This window comes from Anomalospiza imberbis, chromosome 18, assembly GCF_031753505.1.
Source record: "Anomalospiza imberbis isolate Cuckoo-Finch-1a 21T00152 chromosome 18, ASM3175350v1, whole genome shotgun sequence".
In the NCBI taxonomy this organism is placed as follows: Eukaryota; Metazoa; Chordata; class Aves; order Passeriformes; family Viduidae; genus Anomalospiza; species Anomalospiza imberbis.
Genome location: NC_089698.1, coordinates 8127956 through 8150013, shown reverse-complemented (window position 1 = coordinate 8150013; position 22058 = coordinate 8127956). Strand labels below are relative to the sequence as shown.

At 40.4% G+C, this 22058-nt stretch overlaps 1 protein-coding gene across 1 annotated transcript in view; it reads left to right on the top strand.

Annotated features, from left to right (window-relative positions):
- Positions 1–4824, top strand: part of MAPK1 (mitogen-activated protein kinase 1) — a 33827-nt gene extending 29003 nt beyond the window's left edge. The window contains exon 9 of the mRNA XM_068208849.1: positions 709–4824. The gene's annotated coding sequence lies outside the window, so the exon portion shown is untranslated. The remainder of the gene's footprint in view (positions 1–708) is intronic.
- Positions 4825–22058: the final 17234 nt, after the last annotated feature.

Below are 22058 nucleotides of genomic sequence, written 5' to 3'. Positions count from 1 at the left end.
ATACTTACCTAGGTTGTATTAGGGATTAAGGGATAAAAGGATTAGGGATAAAGATATCAGTAATCCATTGCTAGCAGAAATTTCTTTTTTGATAAAAATGTTACCTTCAAATGCTACTATGCAGAGTTGATTTGGCCAGCAGAATACTGAAATTGAAATACTGTACTTAGCTTGATAAGGATATGCTGGTAATTTGTCCGAGTCATTTGTGGTTAGGATTGCCAGCTATGCCATAGCACAACGGTTTAAACATAGCTGCTTAACATCCTCGTGAGGGCCAGTCCCCAGGAGTTGGCTTCAAATGCACAGTAACAGTGTCCTGCTGTGCATTCCTGTTCTCCTGCACACTCCCCCTGGGCTTGATCAGCCAGCTCTTCTCACTGGGCTGTTCCTCAAGATTCAGCGTTCCCTGAGCTGTGGGTTGTGGAACTGAGAAGCAGTATGAAAAGAACAGATTTTTGATTTAGACAAACAATGTACTTCATTGATTAGTTATGTTTAATCTTCCTAATCTTTTGAAGAATTAATAGTTTAAAATTGAATGCCCCAAGATCCACTGTCTCTGAATTCTTTTTTAACATCTGTAGATCCTTCTGGCTCTGGCTGATGGTAAACACAGCGTGCACAGAACACAGAAATAGGAAAGGGCTTGTTTTAAAAGGTGATGTTAAACTTCCTTCACTGAAATATGTCTCTGCTCTCTTGTAGGACAAGGACTTAAAGGACTGGGCATGCTCAAATGTTGCTGTTCCTCTTCCCAGTTCTTTATTGTTGGTCATGTCTTGTGGCCTCTCTCAGCTTATCCACTAACTCCTTTGAGCCATTCAGGAGGGCGGTTCCTGGTAGTTTTGGCTTTTCATGCTTTCAATGAATCTTTTAAGCCTGAAGAATTGTAATTGACACTCCTATGCGTAATGCCCATTGTTGACCTGTTGCAGTACTGTACTGTACGTGCACCTACTGCTGGCCGTGTTTTAACTGCTTGCTTTCTGGTTTGAAAGATGCAGTGGTTCCTTTCACTCCTGGATCAATATCCAAGAAGATAATTCATTAACCTGTAAGACGTTTACACCATGAACTGTGTTTTTCTGACTTTACTGAAGTCGCTGGCATTTTTTTTTTTTTTTAGAAAAGCTACTATTCAGGGCACTTTAAGTCAGTGACATCCCAGATTTTTTTTTGCACGTCCTTTTTTAAATAGAAATGGTTGGTTAGCATCCGGCAGAGTGTACCGTTATGCTATGGATTGCAGCATAAGTTGTGTTCATGTTAATCTTGCTTATGCACTTGTTTGGGTGTCCTGTGCTGTACATACAGGTATTCTATCCAGTGTAAGAGCCACATAGGAGCCCAATTTAACTGAATTCATCTAATAACATTTTTCCATGTATTGACAAAATTTGTACCTTTTTCTCCCTGCTTTTCCTAAGAGAGATCATTTAAAGTTTACCCACGTTGGAGGCATAGTACTCCCAAAGTTCCTACCATGCAGTAGTGTTTGTACGGCCTGTGCAAAGGCAAGGTGGCAGCTGCAGCTGCTCTTTGCTCCCTGAGTGCTGGAAGGGTTAACACAGACCACGATGGCACCATGACCCCATGGCCAGTGCTTTTCCTGGGCAAGGCAGCCGTATCTGGTGGCAAGCAAGAAATCAGAATACGATGTTAATTAACTCAGTCTACATCCTGCATACCAGTGAAATGCTTCAAATGAGGATTGATAGTTTTGACATTTGAATCTAATCACTGACATTCAGATTCTTGCAGAGAGGAACACTGCATCTTCAAATGAGAAAGTTTGATTTTACTTTTGCTCCTACAGCATGTCAGCATCTCAAGTTCATTTCTTGCAACCTACACTATGGTGATTTGTAATCAAGCCTCCATGAGCTCGTGACATGAAGTACTGTTCTGTTGTCAAGTACTATCAAACTTTTCTGATAATGCTGAGTTAGGACAACCAAACAAAGCTAGCACTAAGTAACATTTAAAATTGTATACCTTTTAATGATCTTTTCAAGTATTTGTTACTGAAATTGTATAATGTGGAGTTTACTAGGTGTTATGTTCCAGTGCAGTGCCTCCTTTTCTTTCCCCACTGCTCTCTGTGGTGAGAAATTTGCCTTGTTTAAAATAATTACTGTGCCCTCGCATGACTGTTAAAGCTTTCTGTGCAAAGATGATTGTCTAAGTGCCACATGCCTATGATTGAGAAAAAAAAATAATCTATTGTTACCTCTGAGTTGTGTTCAACTGAAATGCTATTCAACAAATAACTTAGGAAAAATAGTTCTATTTTTAGCTTTTCATACCTCTGCTGTCTTTTTCTCATTTTATTTTGGCAGCAGTGAAGAATGGATTGTATAAAGACTGCTTGCTAATATGAACAAAATGCACTTGTAATTCCTGGAAATAAATTTAAATCTTATATCTTCACATTAACATTAAGAATTAGTTTTTGGTTTCCTCTTGGGTAATGTCTTTGAATGGAAATCAGGTTCAATTGCTACTGTAGTACATAAGGATGCTGTCTGGTTAATAACTCCAGGCTTCCTCATCCCATTTAGTCTGCTCTTCAGAGAAATCTAGAAAGCCATTAACTTAGACTCCAGTAGATAAGGGTGCTTACAAGATTCCATTTCAATTTTTTTTTCCTATAGTTTAAGTGTTAATCTGCCAAAACTAATTTTTAATAAGCAAGGGTTCATCATTAAAGGGCATTTTCTACTAGGAAGTTCCTTTGGTACATAAATCTCTGATGTGGGGAACAAATTCAGAGCATTGTCAGGACACTGCACAAGTGATCATGGAATCGTGGTATGGAACCTATGCTAAAAACATTTCTGTAGAAGAAATATGCACTTGACTGTTGATACCAGTGTAGAAATTTCTCTTGACCTTTCTACACATCTTTACCAAAATACTTTTCTCACTCAGTTTTGAAAAGTTGAAGTAGTTCTAGAATCTCTGCTACTTGCGTGATCATCATTACAACAGGAATCATTTTTGGCATGGTTGGAAAGATGACTGTTACTGAAATTAGTTTGTAACACCTCAGTTTTAATTTATTAAGGAAGAACTTTGGCAGCTTCACCCTTCTCTTTCCCAATTCTTTTTTTTTTAATACTGTCTTTAATTTGGGATGTTTGGGGACGTGTAGACTTACCCTTGCATCCCGTCTCTCTGAGTGAGAAGCCGAGGGTTTGCTTTACCTAATGTCTGGTGCTTTTGGGCTTTCTTCCTTAGCTACTTTTGCTGAATCCAATTGGCATCCATCAGGATCCATAACCACATTCATCAGTCTTTTACTGAATTCAGTAAACATTGTTGGGTTGAATTTGTTGATGCGTCAAATGCTGAAGCACGATATTTTTTTTTGGTCAGATTTTAAAAATAATTTAAAGAAGGTGCCTCTAACAACACTGTGTTAGGTCAGTTATTTCATCATTTTACATTGGGTTCTTTTCTTTATGCAGTTTTTATATTTTAGAGCAGAGAACAGCAACTCTTAATCGAAGTAGCATGCATATTTCATGGTAAAGATGCTTTGGGAATAAGGAATGTAAACAGTTCACTGTCAAAAACATTCCAACCTTACAGCTGAAGAAAAATATGCAAACACAAAATTCTCATGGATACTTTGGCAAACAAGCCTCTGACTCTGCTGTCCTGCCTGTGGCCAGACTCTTCCTCACCCCTGTGACACCAGAGCTGGGCCGCGTGTGCCGGGAGCTTCCGGGAACAGCAGTGGGGACAGAACTTGGCAGTGGCCAAACAAAACCTGAGGAGCTGAGCAGGGCTTTCCTTGCAGAATGAGAGAAAGAAAAACCTGTTGTTGCTGCCCACTGTAATATGCTACGATATATTTATACCATGTCAAAGTTGTTTGCTGAGCAACTGTACTATAGATTTAAACTTTATTAATATATATTGCTTATGTTAGTGTAGTTTATATAGTCCTTGGTTATTGATAAATTTATTGTGTTGTTACAGCACAGTGATATGGTATAAATATAGGTCTATACATACACACCATATACTTATGAATTTGGTCCCTTGCATAGTACTTTTATATTTGTACAGCAATGTCTTCAAGCAATCCCAGATTTTAGGGGAAATATTTTTGTAAATGCAGTGGTTTAAACTAAAAAGTCCAAACAATCCTTTTACTAAGTTTTAAATACATTTGTGGTTCAAAATGGTTTAGTTAACAATTGAAATCAAGACACTAAATTAGTGAAAAGTGCACATTAGTAAAGTGAAGCTTACAGTGGTTTTTGTAGCATGTGCTGTGATCAAACCAAGTGATACATCGGCAGAAATGTAAAAGTTGGACTACATGTGTAAATCTAGAACAAAATTCTAATGGTTGCAGCTGGTTTACTTACTATTGTTGCCTTTTCTCGTGTTGTATCAGTGTAGAGCACTCTTAAAATACTCAAACTGCTTTGTCTTTGCTTTGTACTGTTGGTGCCTTCTTAGTCATGTACCCCACAAGTCCTGCATAGCTAATTTAGTTAATGGTAAGTTTAAAATAAAAAAGCAAAGGAAGATTTTATAAAAAATAAATAAATCATTTTCTGTATGTTCCTATTCATTGTAACAATTAAACATTTATATTGTGACAGATTTGTGATTTGGTTAATCTGTATAGATCAATTGTAAGTAGCAAAGGTTTATATTTCGTCTTATTCTTTTGATGTTGTAAACGTTTGTGATTTTCTTTTTTAAATCAGGTAACTTAATGTTCTGTTTTGTTTTTGGCATCTGAATCTTGTAAAAACAAATGCAAAGAAAATCATTAAATTGTGTCCCTGTATTACCAAACCAGCATAGTTCCGTGCATATCTAGAACGACTGGGACTTTGCTTTGGCCTGAGCTGGTCCATTGGCTGATCCAAAACTGCCCCTCCTTGGAAGTGCACGGGGAGCAGCCTGCAGGCAAGAGCTGTAACTGCTCAAGGTGTGTGTCCCCTTGTGTAACTGTACCAACTTGGAATTAAACTAGGGAAGCCAAAAAAAAACCCAAAAAAACACAGATGAGCTTTGGTGGGAGAAAAATTATGAAATCTTGACCCACTGAGTGATGCAAATCAATTTCAGTGTTACCTGATGGTTCATGGGCTTTTCTGACACTCTTTATATGGGTATTCATATTGTACTGTTCCCATGAAACCATGAAATCTTGAAAATTTTTACTTGTGTAATCCTTAGAAACCAAACATTTTCATTTCAGTACAAAAAGGTGGTTTTCCGACCAGGGATTTGAAACGTAGGATTTCTGGGAGCAGTGCAAGTAAGTTCATTTCACCGTCATGGACTTTTAATTCTTCTTCAAAGAATTGAACTCTTAAAAGGTATAGCTGGATAATGGCAGCTAAAAACTTCTCTATTTAATATGAAAAGGCAAAAAATGTGACCTGAAACTAAAGAAAGCTTAACCATAACCGGCAGGTGTGTAACAGCTCTGAGATTGGCTTCTAAAAATTCATCTCTCCTTCCCCTCCTTGGCTTTCACTGCAGAGTACAGATTTTTTTTTTCCCCCAGGAATAATACAGAATTTCATTTTCACCATGTTTCTGTGTGTTCTTAACATTTTTGTTGGCTGTGGCTGTTCCCCTGGCAGAAGATGTGTTCACCGTAGCATGCATTTCAGGAAGGGACTTCAAGGTACAGCTGCACAGCTGCTTGGCTCCAGGAAGGTTTTGACAAATACCTGATTGACTTAACATTGCTGTGATCCTTGTTTCAGTGGGATTCGTTTGAAATACCACACAAATTTCCCGTGTTTCACCAGCAGTGGCTGTAAGCTGTCCATCTGTAAACTTCAGGTGTAGTGGGCACTCCTGAGCTGTTGGGCACGTGGGTCGGGGTGCTGGTTCCCCTGAGCACCCCCAGGTGCTGGGGAGATGCTGCACTCAAATACTCAGCAAGGCTGGCAAGGAGCTGCTTTTGAGGACAAGCCGTGTTTATTGGAAGAGATTAATGTAGGTCTGATGGCATCAAACTGTGTAGAAATCTGACCTAGGACTTTGCAGACCAAAGATAATTCTGTGTTATGTATGTTTCATCTTCAGTTATTCTTTCTAAATTGCATATATGTAACACTGAAAAGCTTAAAAAATAAAAAACATTTGAGGCATGTAGAAGACTCACAAACATGATCGCGTGAACATATGCTGGGTGTGTTGGTGGTTACCTTGCTTATGTGTATTCTCACCACACAAGTCCAGGTAGCTTCAGGAGTTCTAGAGCCTCAACTCTGCTTCCAAAGGCAGCTTGAGTGTGTCTGCTGAACACCACCCTGATGGCAGAGGTGTTCACATCCCCATCAGAAAGGCAGCCCTGCTCACGTGCTGTTTGTGTGAAGCCTGATCTTGGGAGTTGGATGTGAGAACTGTTCTGTAACACCTCTGTCTTTTTCCCTGTAATTTATAAATTGACACTGACAACTTTCCTTCAAGTGTTTTCTAAAACTCTGCCCTTTTTTTTAAACACATCTTGCTATTGCAAATTTACTTTTCTCTGTGTTTAAACTGAGTAAACAAGTTCCACTTGTTACAAAAAATATCTATTCTATAGGATTTGTGAGCATTCTGATGATAAACAGCAGATTATTGATCCTGTTAAACTGATGTACCTTGTGAATACTGAAAACTTCCTGCAAGTTCTCTAAAGCTGCCTCTTGTTTTCCTTTCAACATGCACACACACAGAGCCCATTTTTCCTGAAGTTCCTTCTCTTTCCAGCTGATTAATTAGTGTGGTAGAGAAATGTATGATCCTTCTAGCTTAGTACAGAGGTAGCTTGTGTTCCTATGTGAAGGCTGAAGAGAGGAGATTTGAAGTCTTCCATTCCTGATTTCTCTGAAAAGAGCAAGAAATGCCTTGCCAGGGTCTTGGGTTTGCAGTGTTTTCTCACCTAAAAAGATAGTAATAAAAATACTTTCATGTCTCTTCCCAGTCTGTGGGTTTGTGTGCGCTCGGCTGTTGGCTGCTGCCTGCAGCACTGCTCCTCCGTCTCCGTGCCTTGCTGCTTGCACTAGGCTGACCTTTGATCCGAGTTCCTCTTCCAGCAACAGTGCTCTTCCTCAGGGGTTTACACTTGCCATGTTGGGATCTTCCTCCAAAGTCCCTTGTCCGCTCTGGCTTGATGACTTCACTCCTTTGTTCTTACTTTTCCTTACCTTGCATGCTTGTAAAGTCCTGCAGCCTCACAGCTCTGCTTTTATTTGCTTCTTTCATTTTTTGCCTCTGTACAGCTGAGCCAAGGACAGTTGTGCTTCACAGAGCTGGGCCTGGGTACAGGCAGCTGACCTGGAGCCCTGGCTCTGGGGAGAAAACCCAGATAAGGCAGGGCAGCTCCAGTCCTGGGCCAGCCCTGGCATGGCAGCAGCCAGGGTGTTGGCACTGCAGGGATCTCTTATTCCACCTTGCAAGTTTAATTCTGACCTTGAACACACAACTTAGAAATAATGGAAGACGTTAATCTCTATAGCTGCGATGTGTGATCTGTGTCTGAAAATTCAGGCTTTTTTAGCAAAAAAAAAAAAAAAAAAAAAACCACAAAGCTGTAAGAGAATGCCATAGATTTTTTTTTAATTTGCTATTACTGAAAGACTTGAGATGCACCTTTTAGGAAGGTTGTTTGTTTATTTGGTTTTGTTGGTTTGTTCGTGATTTTTTTGTAACATCCCAGACTAAATTACTTGATGTGAACAAATTTTTCTGCCTTAAAATTGCAAATGCAAAAATGCTGAATATTCAGAATTTTGGCTTGAGACTCACTGACCTGATGATACTGCAAAAGAGCTGGAAGGTTTTTTAGTCAGGCCTTTCTCCTTGGTCACCTTTTATTTTGATAGCTAGTACTGCAAAGGAAATCCTTTCTTTGTTCCTGGAAGTATTAAAACTCACAGATATTCTAACTTATAGTTGAGGCACCACAGACGCAAGAGTTCAAACTTTTTAATGCATTCTGTGTTTTAAAAAACTTTTTGTTAGTTTTTGTATATATACATTTTCAGGCTTTCTGAGTAGGTTTGCACAGGTGTGGAGGGGACACAAACTTGCAGGCCAGTTTGCCCACTCAGAAATATTTCAGTGGGTGTTGTGGCTGTCACTGTAGCTGTGTTTTGATTCTGTTTGCCTTCATGCAGTATAAGCACAGCACTCCAGACAAAAGTGGGGATTGAAAATAAAACCATTTCTTAATCATTCTGTTGTAGCTAAATGTAATATAAATTTGGATTTGAGGATATGTTTGGTATTTTGGAGGAACTGTGTTAAGCTGTTTTTACAGCTGAGTTGGTGACATTTCTGTAAGTAAAATATGCTGTTCCAGCATGGCAAAGGTCTGCATAATTCATGTGCTCAACTTAATCACTGGTTTTCTTCTTGTGACAATAAATGGCATTGTACCAAAAGCAATATATCCTGTGTGTAGTTAGTAGTGGAAATAATTATTACTGTGCAGCTTGTGTTTTCATTGTCTTTGCAGCCACTAGCATGGATTGTGTGCGCTGACAGTCGCTCCAGGCTATTAAAGACGTCTAGGGGAAAACCAGGTCCTGGATAACACTTGTTTGCTTTCTGGAAGCTGTTGCTGTACTTTGAAGCAGAAAAGGGTTGCACCTGGTGCTGCATTAAGCTTATTTTCTTCTGAGTCTTGTCATCAGAATACATCTAAGTGTAGAGTGTTTCTCCAGAGTTGCTCCTCCACATTGTTCCTCTTGAGAAAGGCCCAGGCTCAACACCAGCATCATTAGAGCCAATGATGATAAGAGATAAGAAGGGCTTTTTTTCTCTGCTTGATTTTGGGATTCTGCTAAACTGTACTCAGCTTTAGAGCATGGCACTGTAAAAAGACTTGTGGAATGCTGCAACTGGCTTTGCTCACCAACTACTTAAGACCAGATAAGACCTCACAGGCAATATGCAATGCTTGGGAACTCTAGTGATAAGTACTGCTCTCTCCTACCCCCCAGTAGCAATTCTGCACTACTGGCTCTGCAAGTAAACCAGCCCTGGATAACTCCGTTCAAAGGGAAGCTTTGGGTTTCATTTCTGGGTGCTCAAAAGGGCAAGATAATAAAACAGTTTTCTCCCTATCACTTGCAGTTGACTGCTAGTGTAGTACTCATTATACTAAATTGTCACTGTACAAAAAAATTCATGCTGTAGAAATAAGAGGGCTGAAGAGCTTGTTCTTCTCAACATATATTCCTTCTCACTGTCTAAGTCTGTAGAAAAATACCTACTTTCAGTTATAGCTAAATAGCCTTTCTGCATTCTCTGTGCACATTTTTCTCTGCTGCCTCCTACTCTTCTTAGATGTGACTTACTTTACTGCTAATGGTGTTATAAAAACTGTAGTACTACAGGTGTTGTGGTAACTTGTAAATAAAATTACTGTAAACGCACAGTCAAGTTATTTGTGGTGCTGCTCTGTACACGTGTGACACTGCCTTAGCTGTCAATCCTCACTGCACTTCCCTGGAGGATCACTTGGGCTTTGTAAAGGCTCTGCCTGTGCTTTGTATGAGGAACCTTTTGCTGACCAGCCTCCACAGCAATCTGGTCCTATTAACAAGTTCCAGGTAACTCTAGCATTGACAGCATTTATTCCTAGGCAGGAATGTTGCCACAGTATTTGCCAGCTGACAGCAAATCAACCCTTCTGTCAGACTGATTGTCAGTGGAGCAATTAATACCGTTTTCTGTAAATACCTCTAACCATTTGTATAGCAAGTACAGAACACAGGATTATTTACAGTGGGAAGCTGATGAGGAAGCTGTTGCTGGGCGTTGTGTCCTTGGAGCCTGTTGGTGTGTTTCCTATCCAAGGAGAGAGGGGCGGAAGAGTGGAAGAGGCCTGACCCGTGTGGAGAACACCAAGTGCTGTGCTTTAGTTCAAAATCCAGATGCTGCGCTCTCTCTAGGTGGCGAGGCTGGCAGCGGAGCAGCAGAGGCTGCGTGGCTGGGCTGGAGCAGAGGGACAGCAGGAATGCCAGGAGCTGGGAGATGTGCTCAGGAGCAGTGCTCCCTCTCCTAGAAATCGGTCCTGAGGAGGTGGAGTGGGCAGCCAGGTGTGAAGCCCTTCAGAACAATGTGCCCTCATGAATGCTTGTGTCCATGTGCTGTGGAAGGCATGGCATTGGGCAGTGCAGCAGCAGGTAAAATTTAAGGGGTTTCATGACTTTTCTTTGGGGGGTGAATATGAAATACTTTCAGGAAATATTCAAATGGCTGAATTTTCTGCAGTGCTGAAGAGAGAAGCAGCTTGTAACTCCCAACTACTTGAGGCTCCAGTCAGCTGTTTTTCATGTATGCAGGGAAAAATTCACTTTTTGGAGATGACAGTATTTCTGCTTCCCAACTTTTAACTGCTTCTGTAATTCTTCACTGTTTTCTTCCCTTTAAACCTCCTTCCCTGCAACTGCTACGTACGATCTTTGGGAGCCTAAGTCTTTCAAAGGTATTTAAGTGAATTAAGAGGCAAATACCACATGGAAACATTTATCTGGAAACAATTTCACTTAACAGTTTCTCAAAGCAGGAACTTGTGGCCTTTTACCACAAGGGGTAATAGAGTTTATTTACAACAAGCATATTAAACAAAACACTTAGCTCGAAGAATAAATACAAATACAATCCTTCTCAAAATAAAATGCCATGTCTGTAACAGCTATTGAATTAAATCTTGGGGGAAAAAAAGGGACTAGGAAGCAAAAATATCTCCAGATCAATGTGCTTGAATGAATGAAATCTGTGTGTGCAACAGGGGTTGTCTGAAGGTGGTGATTAGAATCCAGGTGGGTTTGGTGGGTAGAGAGGTGGGCAGTAGCAATGAAGCCCGTGGCATTATTTGTATAAATATTGCTATCTGCAAATTGCCACACTCCTCATCCAACAAAGGTAGTAATTAATTAAGCAGATGAATCTATTTCAGCTCTTAAGGTGCTCATTTCAGGATATTCAGGAATTGTCTTGGCATTCACTTGCACTGAGAATGGATTCATGATGACATGTTTGTGTTTAATTACTGAAATTTTGCATGTGTATATTTTGGTTTTACTTGAATGTATGAATCATTTGAATATTTGGTAATTTTCACTGTGAAAAGAAGTGTGATTGCCTTTCAGTGATCTGTCTTGCTCTTGCTTGCTAACTGTGCTAGATTTTGGAGCAGGGTGCTTGAAGCCTTTCATGCCCTGGAATAAAATAATCTTCAGGTAAACTAGTAAAAATTAAAAACTACTCTTTGGCCTGTTTAGGAATAATAAATACATCTGTAAACCCTTTGCACCTGCTCAGGCAGTGAAGAGCTAACTGATTGCTGAAAAGCTTGATGGAAACAGTTCTTCCTATGAGCACAATTCCTGTACCCTGCTGGAGACTGCACCACGGGCTGTCACCTTCCAGGGCTTGCTGATCAGCAGCTGCTACATTACTGCTGGGTGGGTTTTCCAGTGCCATGTTGGCTTTCTTAAACCAGCCCCAAAACTGGATTCACCCAGTACCCTGTCTCCCTCTAGAAGTAATGGGCACCACCAGAAGTGTCCTGCCTGGTATCTTCTTGCAATAATTTTGTTTCCATTTGTTGTCTTGTGCAATATTTTATTTTCTTTACTCTTCTGTTTAGTCCTCTTACACTTTAAAGGCTGTGCTGAGGTCAGATGAATGCCTGGCCTTCCTGGATAACAGGCAGTCCATCTCAAGAACTTTTGTAATTCGGTGCCATTAGATGTAGCTGTTGTCAAATGTAGCCAAGCTCCTGAAGGCAGCCATAGAAAAATCCTGTTGGAAGGAACCTCTGAAGGTCACCCGGCCCAATGCCCACTGACAGTGCGGATGTGGTGACCGGGACACCTCCGAGGTGCATGGGGCTGAAGAGGACCTGCTCAGGGGAGGGGAGAAGTAGATCTTTAGTTCATACTTATATAAGTTCTATATAAGTTTTATATATATATATGAAGTTCATACTTAAACAGTTAAATGTTGCTGTTTTTAAGAAATACAGTGATCAAGACAGATTTAGGCATGGAATTTATGCTTTAATCACTTTCACCCCTACTTCAGTCACGTTGGTGTAGGGTATAAAGGGGGCTACCCCTCACATATTTTTTCTCTTTTGACTGGAAGACATCGGCAGGGAAGGATGATCCCCGTTTGTACAGAGCCTACAGCTGCCACAGAGATGCAGAGGCTGAGCCCCTCCTTGCTGCACAGGCTGCCCTTCCTGGCACCACCACAGTTTGTGCTGTTCTTGCTCCCGGGCTGATCTTTCAATCTTGTACCACCTTGCACGTTTCAGAGATTGGATTTTACACATACTTTCTACAAATCAAACCACTTTTGTGTAATGTTTGCTATTCATTTTGTCTGTGGGTCACATTTTTCAGCAATGTTGATCTAGTCTCCAGAAAGCAAAAATAACAGAGACAAAACCAGCCCTAGAAATGATGTAATGACACTTTTTATTCAGCCTCGTAGTAGAAACCTTGCCTCCGTTAAAATCCAAATAAAAGCTCTGGAGGAAATGAGAAAGCGTAGCCGTAGCTCAGAGCTCTGTGCTGCAAAGCGCTCCTGCCTAGCCCGGTCCTGCAGAGCTGTCGGGATGGCCACGGCTGTGCTCGTGCCCTCTGCTGAGGGAAAGCTGCCATGAACTGCCGTATACAAATAAAAACTGCTGACGGCAGGCAACCGCGACCATTAAACAGCAGAATTTATAATAATAACCAGACTGTCTAGAAAAATATCATATAAGTCTTCTAGATTTAGAGCTCCAGTGTTTGTCAAAGGCTAACCTAGTGACAGGGCACAACACAAACGTATCTCTGAAACTGTAAATGAATAATTTCTATTTTTATGTGGTAGGTTTGGGGGTTCTTTTTGTTTTGGGTTTCATTGTTTAGTTGTATTATTTTAAAGCAGTCTGAGTCTCACAGTGGGTGTACAGTATGACTGGTCAAGGCAGTAGTAATGAGGAATTAAAGACAATTTTTTTTGTGTGGGATTGATTTGATCATTCCGGTTTTTTCCCCATTTCTGGTGTGGGTCCAAGCAATTCCAACCACCTACGAAAAAAGCACACCAGCGTGCTAGGGAATGAAGCACAGAAGCAAGGTGAGGCATTGGGAGCTTAATATGAATATTAATGATTATGATTATGCTAGTTATGATTGTCAAACTTTGTACAATCTGTTCTTCTCATCTCTGTTCCCATCCACCCATTCCATACATCCTGGCAGAAGTATCAAAAGAGCAATTCAAGATAGAGGACTGAGAGAACAGTATTATAGCTTGTAACATGAAAAAGTAACTTCACCAGCCTGTGGGTGTCTTTTATACCCCCAGCTAAGATGACACATTTCTCTCTTGTAACAATATCCAAGGGGTTGCAGAATCTTGTTTGTAGCAGCAGCAAAGTGTCTTACAGGAAGTTTCTGGATACTGATACTCAGGGGATTTTGCTGGTTCCAATAGGTTTTCTGTCAGCCTCCATGCCCTGCTTTGCACCCTGCTCACACAGTTAATGCTGTCTGCTCTGCCCTGTAATTCTTTAGCTCACACAAGAGCAAGTATCAGTTTCCTGAGCAAATGTGAGTTATGTTGACTTGTGCTTGTGTGCTCCTGCCAGAGCAGCTGGTTTGGTTGTGTCCTGTGCCCCCTGAGCCATCCAGGGGTCTCAGGTGACTTTTTTTTAGAACCTAAAAGTTTGAGATACCCCAGAAAGGCACTGAAATGTGGCTATTTCTGGCAGAACAGGGTCTTCTCAAGGATACAAAAACAAAACCTGGGATGCAAAGTGGGTTTCAGAAAAGCACAGGACAAAGGCACCTGTGACAGTTTCTTTGCATGGTATGCCAACATTGGCACTACTTTTCTGGAATATATGGATGAAGGATAATATATGAGAAGGATGTTGAAGGCTGTAACCCCCAGCTGGTGTGGCTAAGATCCACCTGAGTGCTGGCCTCTCTAGAGCTTAGATACCAGCTGAGGTGGTGTTGCAGTATTTGCATTTCACCCCTCTGTTACCAGAAAATAACCTTCTAACCTGGCACACTGCAGAACACGAAGCAGCAGCATTACCTCTGCTTTTATTTTAAGTAATTGTTATTACATTCTATGATACACATTTTATGTGTAGTGCTCGATGCTGCTGTCTCGAGCAGATGTAAGAGAGTCTTTTATGGCTTCCTCCCACCCTTGTTCCAGTCATTTCAAGCACTGATCATGCTGTGGTTGCAGCAGCCTGGCCGTTCCTCTCCTGCGCTGCCTCCCTGGGCCGCAAGCTGCAGCAGTCCCTGTGCCAGGCTCAGCAAACATTCTGACAGACATGTCAGTACCAGAGCAGAGCAGAGAGAGCATTCAGCAGCTGTATGGCACAGCACAGTAGGTATGTACTGTGTGCAGAGTGCATCCTGACCATGCGACAAACTTAATGCAAAGATTTTTTTCTTGGTACGAAATCTAGCAAGGAAACCTTCACATAAAACTGTAGTGCAACTCTGAGCGGATTTGCTTTATGCAATGGGTATGAAGTGCAGCAGAGAGAGTGAGACTTTGACATTATTAACTCACTGTGGCAGTCTTGCAAATCTGTACTTATTTTTAGATTTCTGAGCATGTCTGCAGGGGATACAAAATGGAATTTTAGATATAGAATGTTTTCCAGATTGGCAGCTACATTACAAGGTGAAGCTGCTTTATCACTCAAGCCTGGATATCATGGATGCTCTGTATGACACAGCAAGAGATACTTTTCTGCTGGGGCTTGTGACTCCTTGGAAACAGGATTGTTTTCACATCATATGGATCAGGGGACATGTCTTTCATATTAACACTGCCAAAATATGGGTGCAGCCAGTCTTATCCTGCCTCATACCCAGTAACCAACCTTCTACCAGTTTCTGCAATCGTAATTTGTATTCTCTTGATCTCTGCAATCTTGCAACTGTGGCAATATCTTTAGAGATGAATGCCATTTCTACTGTGCCTGTTAGAAGCTCTATCCTGTGACACACAAGCTGATACACAACAGAGCAGAACATCCAGCATGCCCTGGCAGCTCACTGGCTTCCTGCTGCCAACACTGAAGGTGCTAAAAGTGAACTATTTACTTTTCTGCAGTCTGAAGAAAACACCTAGTTGTGCTATACACCAAAACATGAGCTTACATAACTGGGACATGAAGCAGGCACTAGCTGAGCCATGTGGTCAGTGAACTGGGGTGTTGGCAGCCTTCTGTAATTCCTGCTGTGTGTTTTGTCCTTTCCTATGCTCAGTTCATGTTTGGGTGGTTGAGCAGTCAAATCAAGGCACTTACTGAACACAGTTCGGGGATGGTAGGAAAAGGTTAATTGAAAGGTATCTGCTTTTTCCTTCCGTTCAAATGCTAGCATTTTGTTTAATGACAACCACTTGAAAAAATATTTGTTTTAGAAAAAAAGAATGCTGCCAAAATAAACTACCCTGATCTGTGTTTATGTTTTGGTAGAAACTCGAGGCCACTCTTGGAGGTAAATGGCAAATTGCTTTACTGGCCACAGCAAGTTAATAATGAACAGCAACATTAGTGCAGGTTGGAATCAAAAAGTGCTGGTATTTGCTTGTTCTCCCTCTGCCTAGCTGAGGCTCCTCTGACAGTAGGCAGGAGAATGTAACCAAACACTCACTGACATTGCTACACAGGGAACTGGGCAATGCTTGCTTGGGCAATCTTGTCTTCAACCTGTTTCTGTGTTTCTCTATTACCAGAAAAATTTGAGCCATCTGTCCTAAAAGTTATAAAGGAAGCTCACACACTTATTTATCAATATTTATGTAAGAATGATGGCAAGAAGGGTCAGCCGGTTTTAAAGCATCAGTGCAGGTTCAGCCACAAGATGGAGCCAGTACAGTACCAGGCACACCTTCCCAGTGGGACAAAGTGTTAGGCTGTTTTTTCTCTAAATCCTTCAGCAGTTTTAATAGGATTGTTCACTTCTCAGTTACTGAGATAGCCTTGGAAAAAAATAAAAATCCACTGGAGAAAACAAAAATCAGAAATATCTAGTATATAAGGTACATATATCACATATAGCTTGTTCCAACCTACAGATGAAATGTACAGGTAATCTGATTACAAAACATAAAAATCAGTGATGCTTTTTCTTGAATCTAAATAAAACTAGTCTTTAGACTCAGTTGCATTCTCCAGGGGTTTACAGAATTAAATTACCTAAGGGAAAAAAAGGAGGAAAGATTAACAGGAGGGGAAGATTACAGGGTGGCAAATAAAGCCTTTGAGTTAATCTTACAGAATCAGGTGTACCAATACAAGTAATAAATCAGCAGAGACAGCTCTAGCAGTTGCCACAGTGAATTTAAAAGCCCCAGTGTGAAGAGCAGGAAGACAGGGGTTGCTTTGTATGTTCTCCTTCCAGCAATCTTTGCAGACACTTTTTAGATAAGTTACTAAAAAGAATGTGTCAAGTGTCAAGTTACAGTGTATAACCCTGTGCTCTGATAGTCACAGAACATCTGTTTTTTCTTGTTATTCCTGTTCTTCTCTTCAGTCTCCTTCAGATTCAAAGTTACACTAGACTCATATTATTTACAATAAAAGCTTTTATTTTTGTCCTTCTCAGAAAATTTCCATGGCCAACATTACTCTTTACTTTGTATATTTATCTCAACATTGCAAAAATAATCAGCACTTTAGTATCTGTCTTCATATAATTCCAGAGAATAATTTGATGCCCTGTTGCATTTTGCCCTGTATACAATAGGCTGGCTACCACAGGAAGTCAATCCTAATCAAAATTGGTTCCAATTTAATTTTCCTAGAGTATTGCTTTGCTATGGAAATCTGTAATTCACCTCTGAAACAAAATTACATTCACCTTCTGTGAAAAACTCCAGATAACCTGCTGGTCATTCCTGATAGCAGATGCCTTCTGAATGTGGCCAAGCTTTTAATTTGTATAGTATGTCCAGCCTGATTCATGAGAAAACACTAACAAGTTGAAAAGATTTTTACCATCAGTTAACTAACTTTGGGGTTGCTTGCCCCTCTAATAAGATACTGCTGGTTTTGAAGTGGGAACAGCAATTCTGAAATGCCTTTGGGGATCCCAATAAAGAATCAGTTGAACTGGCAATTAATTGCACAGATAGATATGATCATCTGACTGACTGAACAGGAGAAGGACAGTCCCATGCTTGAATCCACTGCTGGAATCCACAGCTCAAGAAATCATTTGATACCGTGGAAAAGGATCTGAGAAGAGATAGAGAAACAACTGAGAAATTGAAAAATGTGTTTTATCAAATGCTGTTACTTAAAAGGATGCTTTCATGTCTGTAGTGACTCCTACAGTCTCCTCCATCTTACAGAGACAGAGGAAACAGCAGCTGAAAGGTAAAATTAAATACATTCAAGGGAGAAATAATATATATATACCTGTCAATGAGAGTAATTAATGACTGGAACAAGGAATTAACAATTTGTGGAGACAGGATGTTCTAAGGCATGTTTCCCTAAGGGATGTTCTGGTTTAAATGACAAGTAATATCAGCAGTCACATGGCTTCTGTCCCACAGTGAGTTGTACCACATGATTACAATAATCCTCTGGCTCTATTTATCTGTGAAATGACAGAATATGCTTGTGCTGGATGCCCTAATCTGGGCAGGATAGGAAATAAAGATGGAAATATAAGTCTGGATTTTAAGATGAGAAACACATCTCTTAGAAGAAAGGAAAAAAAAGGAAACTGAACAATCCCAACACAGAAAAAGCTTGAATCCCTGCCTCTAGCCAACTGTTTTGCATATATAGGCAAGCATATGCAGAATGTGTTTCTACAAAACACATATCAACAGAAATTTAATCTCTGCTTTTCTATGGCTCACAAAACACAAATTTAACTTCCCAGATAAGCAACAGCTGGCCAACAGTCAGCCAGGGAGTTGATAGCTGCATGAAATATATGACAATCCTACATTAGGGTGGAGTTTTTAACATGTATGTATACATTGAAAAGCTTATGTAGTTCTCTTTATTCTACTACCTTTTCCTGTTCCCTCAGAAAAACATATCATCTGCTTTCTCTTCTGCTCAATGCAGAAAATCCATGCTAGCATCTGATTTTGTGATTTAAATGCTATGATACTCATCAAGTGCAATTAGTTTCTAGGTGGTGGTGTGCTGGTTTACTGCGTTGTCACTCCTGTTTGCATGCTAAATATTCCACTGTACTGTGTAATTTACTTACCAGGAGTGAACAGCTGGAAAACTGATGATGCTGTTTCCAGTCTCCTGGTGAAGTGCTGTCTGCTCCTTGTCTACAATCTCAATGTTTTGAGCCTTGTCTACAGCCTCCAGCCCTCCCTGCATTCAGAATCACACAGCCACTGTCAGGGAGGAGCTGGAACAGTTCTATCTTTTCAGTCTCTGGAGATGATCTAGACATCACCCCTTGCAAGGGAGCTTGAGATAGTTTCAAAGAACTACTGCTTCTTTTTCAGAGATGAGGGGGAAGTTACAGAACTAACAGACAGGATCTGTGTGTCCTGCTGTTCCAGAGGTTGTAATGGATTGTGCCAGATATAAACACAAATGGAACAATTACAAATTCTCTCATTAGAAAAACAGTGTTGTAAGTTTTAGAGATACACACAGGTATTTACACACTGCAATTGTCTGTTCTGCTCTTGAGTATCTTGACAGACTTTCACAAAGCCAACAACCAAAGCCGTAAGGAAACGGAGACACAGCCAGGTTTCCCCACTTACACAGCCTGATCACAGTCCCTGAAATTGCCTCTGCTTTTGAGGACAGACAAAACTTCATCTGTCCACAGCTTGGTTAGTACAAAAAACACATTTCAACAATAAATACAGCTGGCACTCATTCTTATGATCACCATTTTCATTACTGTGCTTATAGCATGATGATTCTTCTGTGGGCCTTATATTTTTGTTTAAAGACTAAAGGAAGTATAAAACAAAACTCAACTTTCTGTTATCATGTAGAGAAAGGTCTAGACATTCTACTGAAAGTTGATACTAAATTATTTAAAAAAAAAACCAAATTCAGGGGGAAAAGTTAATAAAATTTAACCTAGCAACTAAAGCATGCTGATGCTTGAAGGGCATGTGTACTGGCTAATTCCCTGATGAACCTCTCTGCTCTAGGTAGGACACTTGTATATCTGTCAGTCTGAATATTAGAGAAGTTTAATTAACATCTGGTTTTGCTATTTCAAAAGTCACACAAGAAATAAAGTAGATCTTCCATAGTAATGGTGGGCATTAACGGAGCAATTCAGATTTTGCAGGTGACAAATTGCCCTCCAGTGGGGTGTATTTCAGCCCTCTGACAGAGAGAACATATATTCTCCTAAATTAGGTATCTGGAGCTCTGGGTGATTCTGACTTTTTTCCACATCACATCCATTTATATGTATATGAGCAGATGTCTACATCACATAAAAATCATGATACAGATTTGTTTGATTCATAGCCCCCAAACAAATTCCTTTTCCTATTCTCTACTTGATGAAAGCTTGAGACATCAAAGTGTTTCAGGACAGCTGATCACATCCCTTTGTATTCCCTGATCCACTGGAGATGCAGCTTCTCTGCATCTTTTCAGGGTTTGCAGGTTTTATGTTGGCATAAGTGGTACAATTTAATAGTAGTACTGATTTCAGAAAGCATCCCAAATGAAAGGAATTTATTTGTTCACCTGAAATACCTCCCTACACAGACAGTTCCAGACAAGTAACTAAAATACACTGTGACAAATACCAGTGTAACTTATGTCCTAGCAACAAGCTGGTTTACAATTAATGCATAATGTTGTATTTTCATATTATATAATCAGAAGTTTGATGTTAATTTTGTCAGTTATTTCTACATTACAGTATTTAGACCAGTTGCTACCATGTCCCAATAGAAAAGATGCATTTTTCTTTTCCTTGGAGAACTTTGGAGAACACAATGTTACAAACGTGAGTAACTGAGAACATAAGATCAGATTTTTTGTTTTTCATTACTAAGCTTGCATTTATAGCAAACACATTTAAAAAAATCTTTCCTTCTTTCGGTGGTTTTCTTTCAGCTAACACAGAGAATCTAGAGTTTGAAATTCTAAGACCAATTGATTTTTAAAATTTGGTTAAAGTCTCCAAACTTTTGAGACTTAACATATCCTAAAGAAGCAAAAGAAGTAATGATGCAAACATTGAGATGCATCACTACTTCCATCATTTCTTCCATGCTTTTAAAGTTATTTCACTGCCTACATGCAGTGTCCTCAAGTACATCACACTGTATTGGAGGTTCATTCATACAAGCAACCTTAACCTGCTACCAGTGACTACATCCTTGACATGTCTTTATCTTTAAAAAAAAATGGAAAGAGAAAAGGATGAAAGGATGGTATCTAACAGTGCAGCTTGTGTATTTGTTACTAGGGAAACAAACAGCAAAGAGAAAGAAACCCTCAGTGTTCTTGTCATTTGGATCTTTCAGTAGAGAAGCGGAGCTTGTGTTAAAACAATGGAAACACTGTTCAGCTTTCAGGATCCTTTGCTGTCCTTGCTGAATGACAGACACTTCTTTCTCCCCCTTGTCCATCTTGTCATCTCTGAAAAGGAGAGTCATTTCTACATTCTGCACTGGATTGCTGGTTGTTTTTTTTATTCATCATGTAAACTTTAATCCCTGATTCTCTGTAACCTGGTCGGTTTCTAACACCCAAACCAAGATCGCAGCAGGTCTCTTGAGGTAAAGGGAAGAGAGAACCCCGATGTTGTGTTCATAGCTGTAGAAAAGCAGACACAGCAGCACCAAGTGCCAGGTTTGTGCTACTTTGAGTTTGTACTGAATCAGAGTTCAAACTCAATCAGGACTTCAGGGAGCGTGAGGGCTTCGGCAGCACTTGCTGCACTCCAGCACGAGAAGCCGCGCAGCGCTGAAGGCCTGTGCAAGCGTGACATCAGTGGCCCCGAGGCCCGAGGCTGTGGGTTGCCTGGGAGCTTTGCCACCAGTCCCAGGGAAGCAGGGAGATGCCAGGCCGTGTAAGTCATGACTGACACCTCTGGTTTCAGCCACTTGAGACGTGTCAGTCACGGCTTAGCTGGACTGACACCTCCCTGTGGGGGGTGGGAGGACAATTCAGAGATCAACACTCTTTGTACCGTGACTTTCTGCTCATTGCTAAATATGACTGTATCAGATTCCATGTAATTTTTCTATCAAACTATGCTACATATCCTTGCTTCTTTTTCTGTTCCAATTATTATCTTGTTCATCTTTAGCTTTTGCCTCATCTAACTCATCTTGTGGGAACTGGATTAGGAAGCTGGATTTGGTGCACTCTGAAGTGTAGCTAAGTAAATCCAAAGGATTATCACCTTTCTCCTGTTTTTACAAGACTACAGCTACCAGCACCAGAGCTAGAGAGATGATGGGGAAATTACACTAAAAGCCCTACTGGAAATACTCTCACAGAGTTTTGTGTCCTGCTGTTTCAACAAAGCATATATCTTCTTTACTCTGCAAGTGTGGCTTTTTTGTACTGTTCCAGACTGGCCGTTAATTTGCCATTAAGAAGGAAGAAGAATATGACAAAACACCTGACTTATATTATAATAAATATCAACATTTGAATTATATTTAAAAATGGATAGGCAGGATAAAATCAACTAGCACATGGTTTATTGATCATAGCCACTAGCTGAATTGTACTGGATTCCCTGTCTCTAGTATTCCACAAAGTACTAAGGCCCCTTGGGTAAAGAAAACAAACCACTTGGTAAAGATTAGGGAAAAAAGAAAACTACGTCAGGACTGACAAGAAAAGGAAGTGACAAACATGTTATTGATGGTGTGTGTTTGTAGCGTGACAGCAGAGCCCTGCCTGCGGGTACAGTGTAAATGACAGCTTCGTCACAGGCTGCAGCAGTTTGTGTCCCTACGCGCTTTGTCCGTGGAAATAAGAAGGGTACAGCCAAAATAAACCAGGGGGTGGCTTTTATTGACTTTTTAAAGAAAAACACGAT